The sequence below is a fragment of the Oryctolagus cuniculus genome, chromosome 10 (genome assembly GCF_964237555.1).
Source record: "Oryctolagus cuniculus chromosome 10, mOryCun1.1, whole genome shotgun sequence".
In the NCBI taxonomy this organism is placed as follows: Eukaryota; Metazoa; Chordata; class Mammalia; order Lagomorpha; family Leporidae; genus Oryctolagus; species Oryctolagus cuniculus.
The window spans coordinates 54,264,728-54,273,242 of NC_091441.1; the positions used below are offsets into that span (position 1 = coordinate 54,264,728).

Below are 8,515 nucleotides of genomic sequence, written 5' to 3' on the forward strand. Positions count from 1 at the left end.
GATTGCAGATCGCCCGGCTTTTTAATTGCTGAAAAGAAAATAACCTAAAACGTAGCCATCTAACCCTGTTCACGTGCTCGGTAATATTGAGCACATTGACATGATTGTGAAACAGAACTCCGGAACCTTAATTTTTTGTTTGAAAAGCAGGCACTGGCACGCACACAGGAGAGCTCTCCCATTGTTGGTCCAGGTTTGGGCTGGGCAGAAGCCAGGAGCCAGGAACTCGGTCGGGGTCTCCCACGTGGGTGGCAGGGGCCCAGCTGCTGGAACCATCACCTGCTGCCTCGCAGAGTGTGCGCGTTAGCAGAGAGCAGAGTCAGACCAGTAAGCCAAGCATTCCCAAGCAGCCAGGCATGCAAGCCAGGTCAGAAGTGTTTTATCTTGCAAACCTGAAACAACCTAGGAACTCCCCTTGGCTCCCCTCCCCCAGCCCCAAGGAAGCCACCCTTCTACCTCTGTGTCTGCCTGTCTGTTGTTAACCTAGGTGCCTCCTGTCCGTGGAACTTTATAGTATGTGCCCTTTCCTGTCCACCTTCTTTTAGCTTAGCACAGTGATCTCCAGGTCCACGCATGGTGTGGCATTTGCCAGGAATTTTAAGACTTGGTATTCCCTGGTACGTATACACCACGTCTTGTTCACCAGTTCTTCCACCTCTTGGCTATTGTGAACAGTGCTGCTGTGAGTGGGGGTGTACAAATGTATGTTTGCAACTCTGCTTTCAATTCTTTGGATATGCTCACATACCCAGAATCGGGATTGCTGGATCACACGGTGGTTTAAATTCTCAGAGCGCCGTGGTTGAGTGGTTTCAATATCCGAAGGGCATGAGTTGATGTCAGACAAGACCAGGGAAGGGGAAAGAGGGAGAGTGCCTGGTTCAGGGCGCAGGAGAGGAGGTGGATGGGAGGGAAGAGCAGGCTCACAGATGACCCCCAGGTCTCCATGCCTAACTGCAGCTGCGCTGCAGAAGGTGGTCGAGTTTGGCAGAGGAGCAGGGAAGGTCAAGAGCTCCATGATGGACGTGTTGTCACTGGCCGCGGTCCTGAGCACCTTGGAAATCTTGCTGGTGACTCATTTCCATTTCAGGACCTGAAAGGTACCCGATATTCTCCAGCGTTGTCTTTCAGCTTCTCAGTCCCGGTCCTCGGAGAGAGGCAACCCCCAGGCTGCCTGCACCAGGCCAGACTACTGCGAGGGTGACTGCTGATGGGTCAGAAAGTACCCCAGGGTCCCTTTTGGCCAAGATCTCACCCCAGGAGGAGCTTAACCCTCACCACCATGAAGGCACAGCCTGTGTGGAAGCAGGTTTCTGAAGGACACTGTTAAGAACACCCCTGGAATTAGCTGGAGGAATTCCTATAGAACCCCTCAAATGGGGTCCCCTCACCTGACGTGCAGCAGGTCAATGTCTGACACCAGGGTGCTGAAGGAAAGCAGTATTTATTGCAAGGTGCAGAGCGAGGAGCCCCGCAGCCAGGGCTCCATCCCAGGCTCCACAGGGGCTTACAGGTAAAGGTTCTTGTAAAGTGAGGGTGGCCTTTCGAGATGTGTGTTCAGCTCTGTCCAAGTCCCTGGTTGGTCGGCAGACCTCGCGGCCCTCCTGTGACTGGTCAGTGCTGTCATGTTTTTTAGGGGATTTTGGTGATGGCCAGGCAGGCTGTGGTGTCAGGTGACCGCTCCTTGTTTCTCAGGGCCTGGGATTCCCAGAGAAGAGATCCCTAGGGGAGATAAATGACCTCATGAGTCTCGCCATCAGGGACTCTGCAGTGCCGGCTGCACCACCCCTCAACTCGGTGGATTTTAGTAAAAGCAGGGCAAGGAAACTTTCAGCTGAGGGAGGGAGGGAGGCTGGGAGATGGTAGGAGACAAGGCCCTGGGGGTATCGTGCATCCATGGCCAAGGCGCTGTGAAGGGGCTTGGTTTCACACCTGCGAGCTGGTCCCCAGCTCTCCATATGGTGACAAGAACTCCCCCTCTTTCACATCCACTTCCCCCTAATGTGAAAGACACACATTGTCCCCTGCTCCAATATAAAGTCAGCACCCTGGAGAGGATTCCCGTGGGCTCCTGCTTCATTGCAGATAGATGACGGTGTGTGACAAGTACTGGTGCAGTTCTGAGAATTCTGCAGGAAGCAGGCCCACAATTGGGGGGGGGGGGTTCAAGGAGAGAAGACATCTGGGCAGATGATGGATGCATGGGTCTGAAAGTCATCACAGGAGGGACTAGGAGAGGTCTTTAAGGAAGTTCATGGACAATGTGTACTATGAAGACTGGGCATGGATTTCACACCTTTTTATATCAAAATAAGCATTCAATTCTGTTTTCTATTAACTGTTTCGAGTGCCTTCATTTAAGACCCCTCCCTCCCCTCAGCATCCCACTGGAAAAAAAAAAATCATTCACTCCAGGACCCTGCTCTCCTGCCGCACCCTGCCATCCCATCAGCAGGCTCCCCCAGCTGCCCCCTGGGACTCCCAACCTATGCTCCTGTCCCCTCTGCGGCAGTGCAGCCACCCTTTCCCCCCTCCCTTCCCTCCTCGTCAGCTCCAGTTTCCTTTTGCTCTGCTCCAGCACTATGTTTGCCCTTCCCTTTAATGTACCTGCACCCATGACTGTCACAGGTGTCTGGCAGAGCCTCAGCCTTGGCAGGTGAATTCAGAGCCCTGCTTTCTCTGGGCCTGCTGCAGGAGGAGCCCTGCAAGAGGGCACCGGGCTCTGCTAGGAATCCTTGGTCCCGCCTGGGTCACCTCATCGGCTGTGCCACGCCTGCTCCACCCTCAATATCCCCCATAAGCCACCTCGCCTCTATTTTTGGAGAATCTTGAGCCATCACTTGGAAAATGGGCTTCCCACCAATTGTGCCCCTTGCTTGCTGACCCTCCCCTCACCGCAGGAAACGGCCTGGAGGGTAGAAGTCTGCAGACCGAGGCGGCTCCCACATGAGGAGCCTATTTGAACTTGACCCCACAGGAAGGTCTATCAAGGACAGAAGTCTCTAGAGAAAATAAATGCAATCTTTGGTCACTAACCTTGTCCCTTTGAAAGAGAATGTCCCAAAGTCGCGGTCAATCTCTCCATGCTTTGTGCAAATCACGCTACATTTTGGGTTGTTTCTACCAACAGCTGACTTTGTTACCCAGGTTTGGGGAGGTTTGAATTGCTGTTCACTTGTTCCTGTTGACAGAGCAATGCAATGTGCCTTGAAACTCCCCCAAGCTTTCATTCAACGCAGTTTGTAATGTACTCCACTCTGCTCTCGCAGGCGTCTGCACACAGCCCTCTCCTTTCCTGTCCTCTGTCTTGATTGTCCAAGGTATCGCATCAGTTAGAATTGCATTTCAGTGCAACTAACCGGAAACCCAACGTACAGTAACAACCAAATCAGGGGCCGATTTTCTAGAGGAGACCAGTAGTCTGGAGGATCCATCCAGGCCTGGTGCTGAGGCTCCATGATGTCTCGGCCATCACTCCTCTCTCTCCTCTCCTCTCAGCAGCCCCGCCTCAGCATGTGCCGTGCATCCTCGTGTTCCCCGCCTCCTACGTGCAAGGGGCACACTTGCTTCTAGCATGGGTCCACGGTCCCCAGGCAGGAAGTGTGACAGGCAAAAGGCCCTTGGCTGGCTGAGTCTGATCCTTTCTTAAGAGCCTTTCCAGAGCTTCCCACCAAATGACCTTGGCTTCCACCTCTTGGCCCCAGTTGTGTCTAATAGCCACCCTAGCTGCAAAGGGGTTTGGGAAATGTAGTTTGGGCATATTGTGCCCTGGGGAAAACTGGAGTTTTCAGTAGGGAGACAAGATGGAAGTGATCATTGGGTTAGCAACTAACAATGGGCTCCTTCCACGCCCGTGGCCTTTTAGGGTTGGTTGCGCTGTTTCTTTAAAATTCAGATTCCGGTGTCCTATTCCCGATACTGTGGCTTGGCAATCCGTACTTTCAGGACACCTCCTCACGTGATCATTTTAGACATCTGTTCTCAGACAAACGTGGAAGGTCCTCTCGGTTATTTAACTGTGAAAGTCAAACCTGCATATGAACAATTACTAAACCACCAAAAAAGAGGAAGAGGATTTTCTCATGATTCCTCAACAATTGTTGGTTCACCTGGAACCTGAAAACATGAGGACATGGGACAAGAATTACCAAAGTAATGAGGATCTTGGGTTTCGTTAATAATCGGTTAATTGAAGGCCGTTCTCTTACCTTTCGTGAGGGTACCGGTGAGAAGCCGGGAGGCCCTGAGCCTGGAGGAGGGGCAGGCTGTCTGACCTGCGCTGGCACTTTTCTTCCAGAACCAAGCTGCTGCTGCTGCCACTCTGAAAGCCATGGATGAGGGGCAGAGATGTCAAGTGCAATGGCAAAGAGAAGCTGAAAGAGGGAGGTATGTTCACAGGCAGGGTGCTAAACGCTGGGCTCCAGAACCTGCAGAAGAGCAGGCTGGGGCCTTGCAGGGGTCTCCCTGCTGGGAGTGGGTAAACTGAGAACAGGCAGCCTGGAGCCGGCTCAGCCCTGGCTGGGCGTATGTACAATGGCCTGCCCGTCCTGCCGGCTCCGGGGTTTGCGGATCAGCAGTGAGCTCTTTGGCTAGTTTTGTTTTTCTTCCTTATTTTACGATGGGCCTGTGTTTTCCAGAACCACCAAAAGCTCAGGGTAACTCCTGGTGTCTAAGATAAGAGCCCCACCTGCTTGTTTTCCTTCCTCGGTAGCAGAGAAAGTGCTGACAGCCTCATGACCCGAGAACAACACGTAAGCTTCCCGTTGTCTGCGTTCTGCTCATCTTTTTTTCTTTGTCAGACAACAAGCATCTGGAGATAGGTACCAAAGTGTGGTGGAATGAGAGCCACACTTGGCAGGTTTCCAGGTGACTTGCACTTTTTTCAAATGTTCTAAACTCCTTCTGGCCTTGAAATGAGCATAATTTTTGTAAAAGGAGCTTTTTAAAGAATGCATACCTATATTTACAGACAAATCTTCACTACGTGTATCACTGCTTTGTAACCTTTTTCATTTCTTAAGTTTTTATATTTGGATGCATTTTTTTTTTAAAGTTTTAATTATTTGAAAGGCAGAGGGCTGGAGAGCAACAGAGAGGTCTTCCCTGAGCTGGTTCACTCCCTACATACCCACAACATTCTGGGCTGGACCAGGCCAGGTCCAGGAGCCTGGAATTCAATCCCACTCTCCCACTCAGACGGCAGGAACCCAGGTACCTGAGCCATCATCTGCTGCCTTTCCAGGATGGGCTACCCCATGCGTGTTTATATATTTGTATTCGCATGTATATGTGTGTATCAAAAGTAACAGGAGTGGGACTGGCATTGTGGCACAGCACGTTAAGCCACTACCTGCAGAGCTGGCATCCCATATGGGTGCCAGCCAGTTCGAGTCCCAGCTGCTCTACTTCCAGTCCAGCTCCCTGCTTATGTGCCTGGGAAAGCAGAAGATGGCCCAAGTGATTGGGCGCCTGCACTCACATGGGAGACCTAGAAGCAGCTTCTGGCTCCTCACTTTGAACTAGCCCCACCTTGGCCATTTTGGGGAATGAACCAGCAGATGGAAGATTTCTCTCTCTCCCTCTCTGTAACTCTACTTTCAAATAAATAAATAAACCTTTATAATAGTTTTTAAAAAGTACCAGGAATAATGTATTTGTGGTTATCTTGTACTGTGGGTGATTTCTGCTTTTTTTTCCATTTTTGGTATTATTTGAATTTTGTAAATGAGCATGTATTATCTTCCCAAACAGAAAACAACATTTTTCAAGTATAGGGTGAAGGAGTTGAAAAGAAATGCCACTCCAGGGGCAGGAGTTGGCACGTCTTGGGATGGGATGCCTACATCCTGCATCACTGTCCATCTTCCAATCCAGCTTCCTGACCTCCTGCTAATGTGCACCCTGGGAGGCAGCAGCTGAGAGCTCACCTACTTGAGCTCCTGTCTCCCAGCCCCAGCTGTTGGGGGCATTTGGGGAGTGAAACAGCAGATGGAAGATCTCTTCTTTCAAAAAAACAAATACATTAAAAACTTTTATTTTAAGCCATCCCTGTAATCTAGCTGCTTCTTTGTAACTTACTGTTTTGGGGTACAATTTCACAGAGCAACACACTCTAACTACTGCTTTTGTTTTCATGTCCCTACGAGGGGTTTTGTGCCACATGAAACTTGTATTAAATATTTCTCCTGTTAATCTAGCTTAAGTCAATTTAACTAGAGCCAGCTGGGAGCCTAAGAGGCAGAGGTAGAGCTTGGCCATCCCTCCAGGGGCAACAGAAGATATGGAAGGGTCCTTAAGAATGAACTCACCGAACTGTGGCAGGCCCCCACCTGTATTAACAGTTCAGGTAACGCGGAGCTCACAGCCTGCCCAAGAGCCTATTCTATATCAGGACAGCTGTTGAAGACTTAAAAGTTGAAGCAGATTCCATGTAATTCCCAGCCCAACCCGAGCCACCCAGCTGTAACATCTACTGCTATGTAGGTGTGAGCATCTACTCAAAGATGCCAGGTGCCATCGTAAGGCCCAGGATACAAGATTAAGGCCAACTGAACTTCCTGCTCTCACCAGGCTTACTGGTTAGCAGGTAGAAACAGAGGAGTAAAATGTGTTAGCTAGGAGAAGCCTCAAGGGGTTCTGCCTCCTGGCTCTGTCCTTCCGTAGTGCCCAGCCACCCTGCAGGTTGAACAGGGCAGACCTGCACATCAGTAGGGTATCACACTAGTGACAGAGATGATGAAAGACATTGTGGCTTCTGCCTTACTCTTTCTTGGATGCTTTGGGGAAAACCAGCTGCCAGGTTGCAAGGACACACGAGCGGCACTCGGGAGAAGCTGCTGCCTCCATAGTACTGAAGCCTCCTGCCAACAGCCCTGGGACACCTTGAACCTGTCACCGCTCAATGCACCACTGCAGCATCTTGACGTTTGAGTTGAAAGCCTAAAACCAAAACTAAAAACTAAAGCCAGCAGATGCTGAACGGTGCTCTGATCTTCCTGAAAGCTGGAGGTAAAACTATCTTGTGGAAGGTGGCCTCCCTGTACCCGGAGAAAAAAGACATTTTTTTTTTTTAAACAGATTTATTTGAGAGGCAGAGGTCTTCCATCTGCTGGTTCACTCTCCAAATGGCTACAATGGCCGGAACTGGGCTGATCCAAAGCCAGGAGCCAGGAGCTTCTTCCGGGTCTCCCAAGTGGTGCGGGGGCCCAAGCACTTGGGCCATCCTCCACTGCTTTCCCAGGCCATAGCAGAGAGCTGGATTGGAAGAAGAGCAGCTGGGACTTGAACCAGCACCCATATGGAAGGCTGGCGCCACAAGTGGAGATTTAACCTACCGCACCACAGTGTCAGCCCCGAAAAAAAGACATTTTTCTCCCCAGAGATGGAGAGTCAAAGCTGAAGGAACTCTGTTCAGACCAGCCTGGCTGAACTAAGCCTCAGCTTCCTGGTCACTTTCCCATGACCACCCTAGCCCAGGCCCACTTGCCTTACTAACATTCTCACAATCTGCTCCTCCTTGTCTAACTCAGAATGTTTCTTTGTCTTCGTTTCTTTAGGAGGATGCCTGTGTTGTATAAAATTGACATTAAATAAATGTGTGTGCTTTTTCTGATATGTTTCATTTCCAGGTCCAGCTAATAAACCCCCCGGAGGACAGAAGTACGACTTTGCCTCTACTACACACACACGAGTGAGCCATCTTGGAAGTGGGTCCTCCAGTCCTAGCCAGGCTCTCAGAATGGGGTAGAGCCAGCTGCAAATTTATGAGTCCTTGAACCAGAATCAGCCAAGAAGCCACTCCTGGATTCCTAACCCTCAGAAACTGTGTGAGATAATAAAATGCTTGTTGCTCTACACCACGGAACTTTGAAGTACTTGGTTGTACAGCAGTGGATCATAGTCAAAAAACATTTGCACACAAAGACACTGGAGGGGTGGAGATGTGAAGGGTACCTAGAAGAGCATTCCAAGCAGAGGGAACAGTAAGAGCAAAGGCCCTGAGGCAGGTGTGGTTGCGAATTAATCTGGTGTGGCCAGAATAAGTAAAGAAGTCTAGGACAAGAGAATGGGCCTTTAACATGGGCCAGATTCAGCCTGCTGCAAGCCCTTTGGACTCTATTTTTAAGATTTTATTTATTTGAGAGGCAGAGCCACAGATAGTGAGAGCGAGACAGAGAGAAAGGTCTTCCCTCTGCTGGTTCACTCCCCAAATGACAGCAATGGCCAGAGCTGCACAGATCTGAAGCCAGGAGCCAGGAGCTTCTTCCTGGTCTCCCATGTGGGTGCAGGGGCCCAATGACTTGGGTCATCTTCCACTGCTTTCCCAGGCCATAGCAGGGAGCTGGACTGGCAGTGGAACATCCGGGACTCAAACCAGTGCCCACGTGGGATGCCAGAGCCACAGGCAAAGGATTAACCCAATGCACCAGCCCCTGGATCTTACTCTAAAAAGGCACAGAAACAGAGGAGAGTGACCCAGACCGAGTTCCAGGCTCCTGACTTTGGCCTGATCCAG

General features: G+C 50.6%; 2 long non-coding RNA genes across 2 annotated transcripts in view; one reads left to right on the forward strand and one right to left on the reverse strand.

Annotated features, from left to right (window-relative positions):
* The window catches only part of LOC103349308 (uncharacterized), an 8,474-nt gene extending 618 nt beyond the window's left edge, over positions 1-7,856 (forward strand). Inside the window, exons 2-3 of the long non-coding RNA XR_007921504.2 lie at positions 4,298-4,386; positions 7,629-7,856. This is a non-coding gene — a long non-coding RNA (uncharacterized lncRNA). The remainder of the gene's footprint in view (positions 1-4,297; positions 4,387-7,628) is intronic.
* Positions 1,426-4,608, reverse strand: LOC103349307 (uncharacterized). The gene is made up of 3 exons (XR_517518.3): positions 4,209-4,608; positions 3,037-3,181; positions 1,426-1,722 (listed from the first exon to the last, which is right to left on the reverse strand). It is a non-coding gene; the product is annotated as an uncharacterized lncRNA (long non-coding RNA).
* Positions 7,857-8,515: the final 659 nt, after the last annotated feature.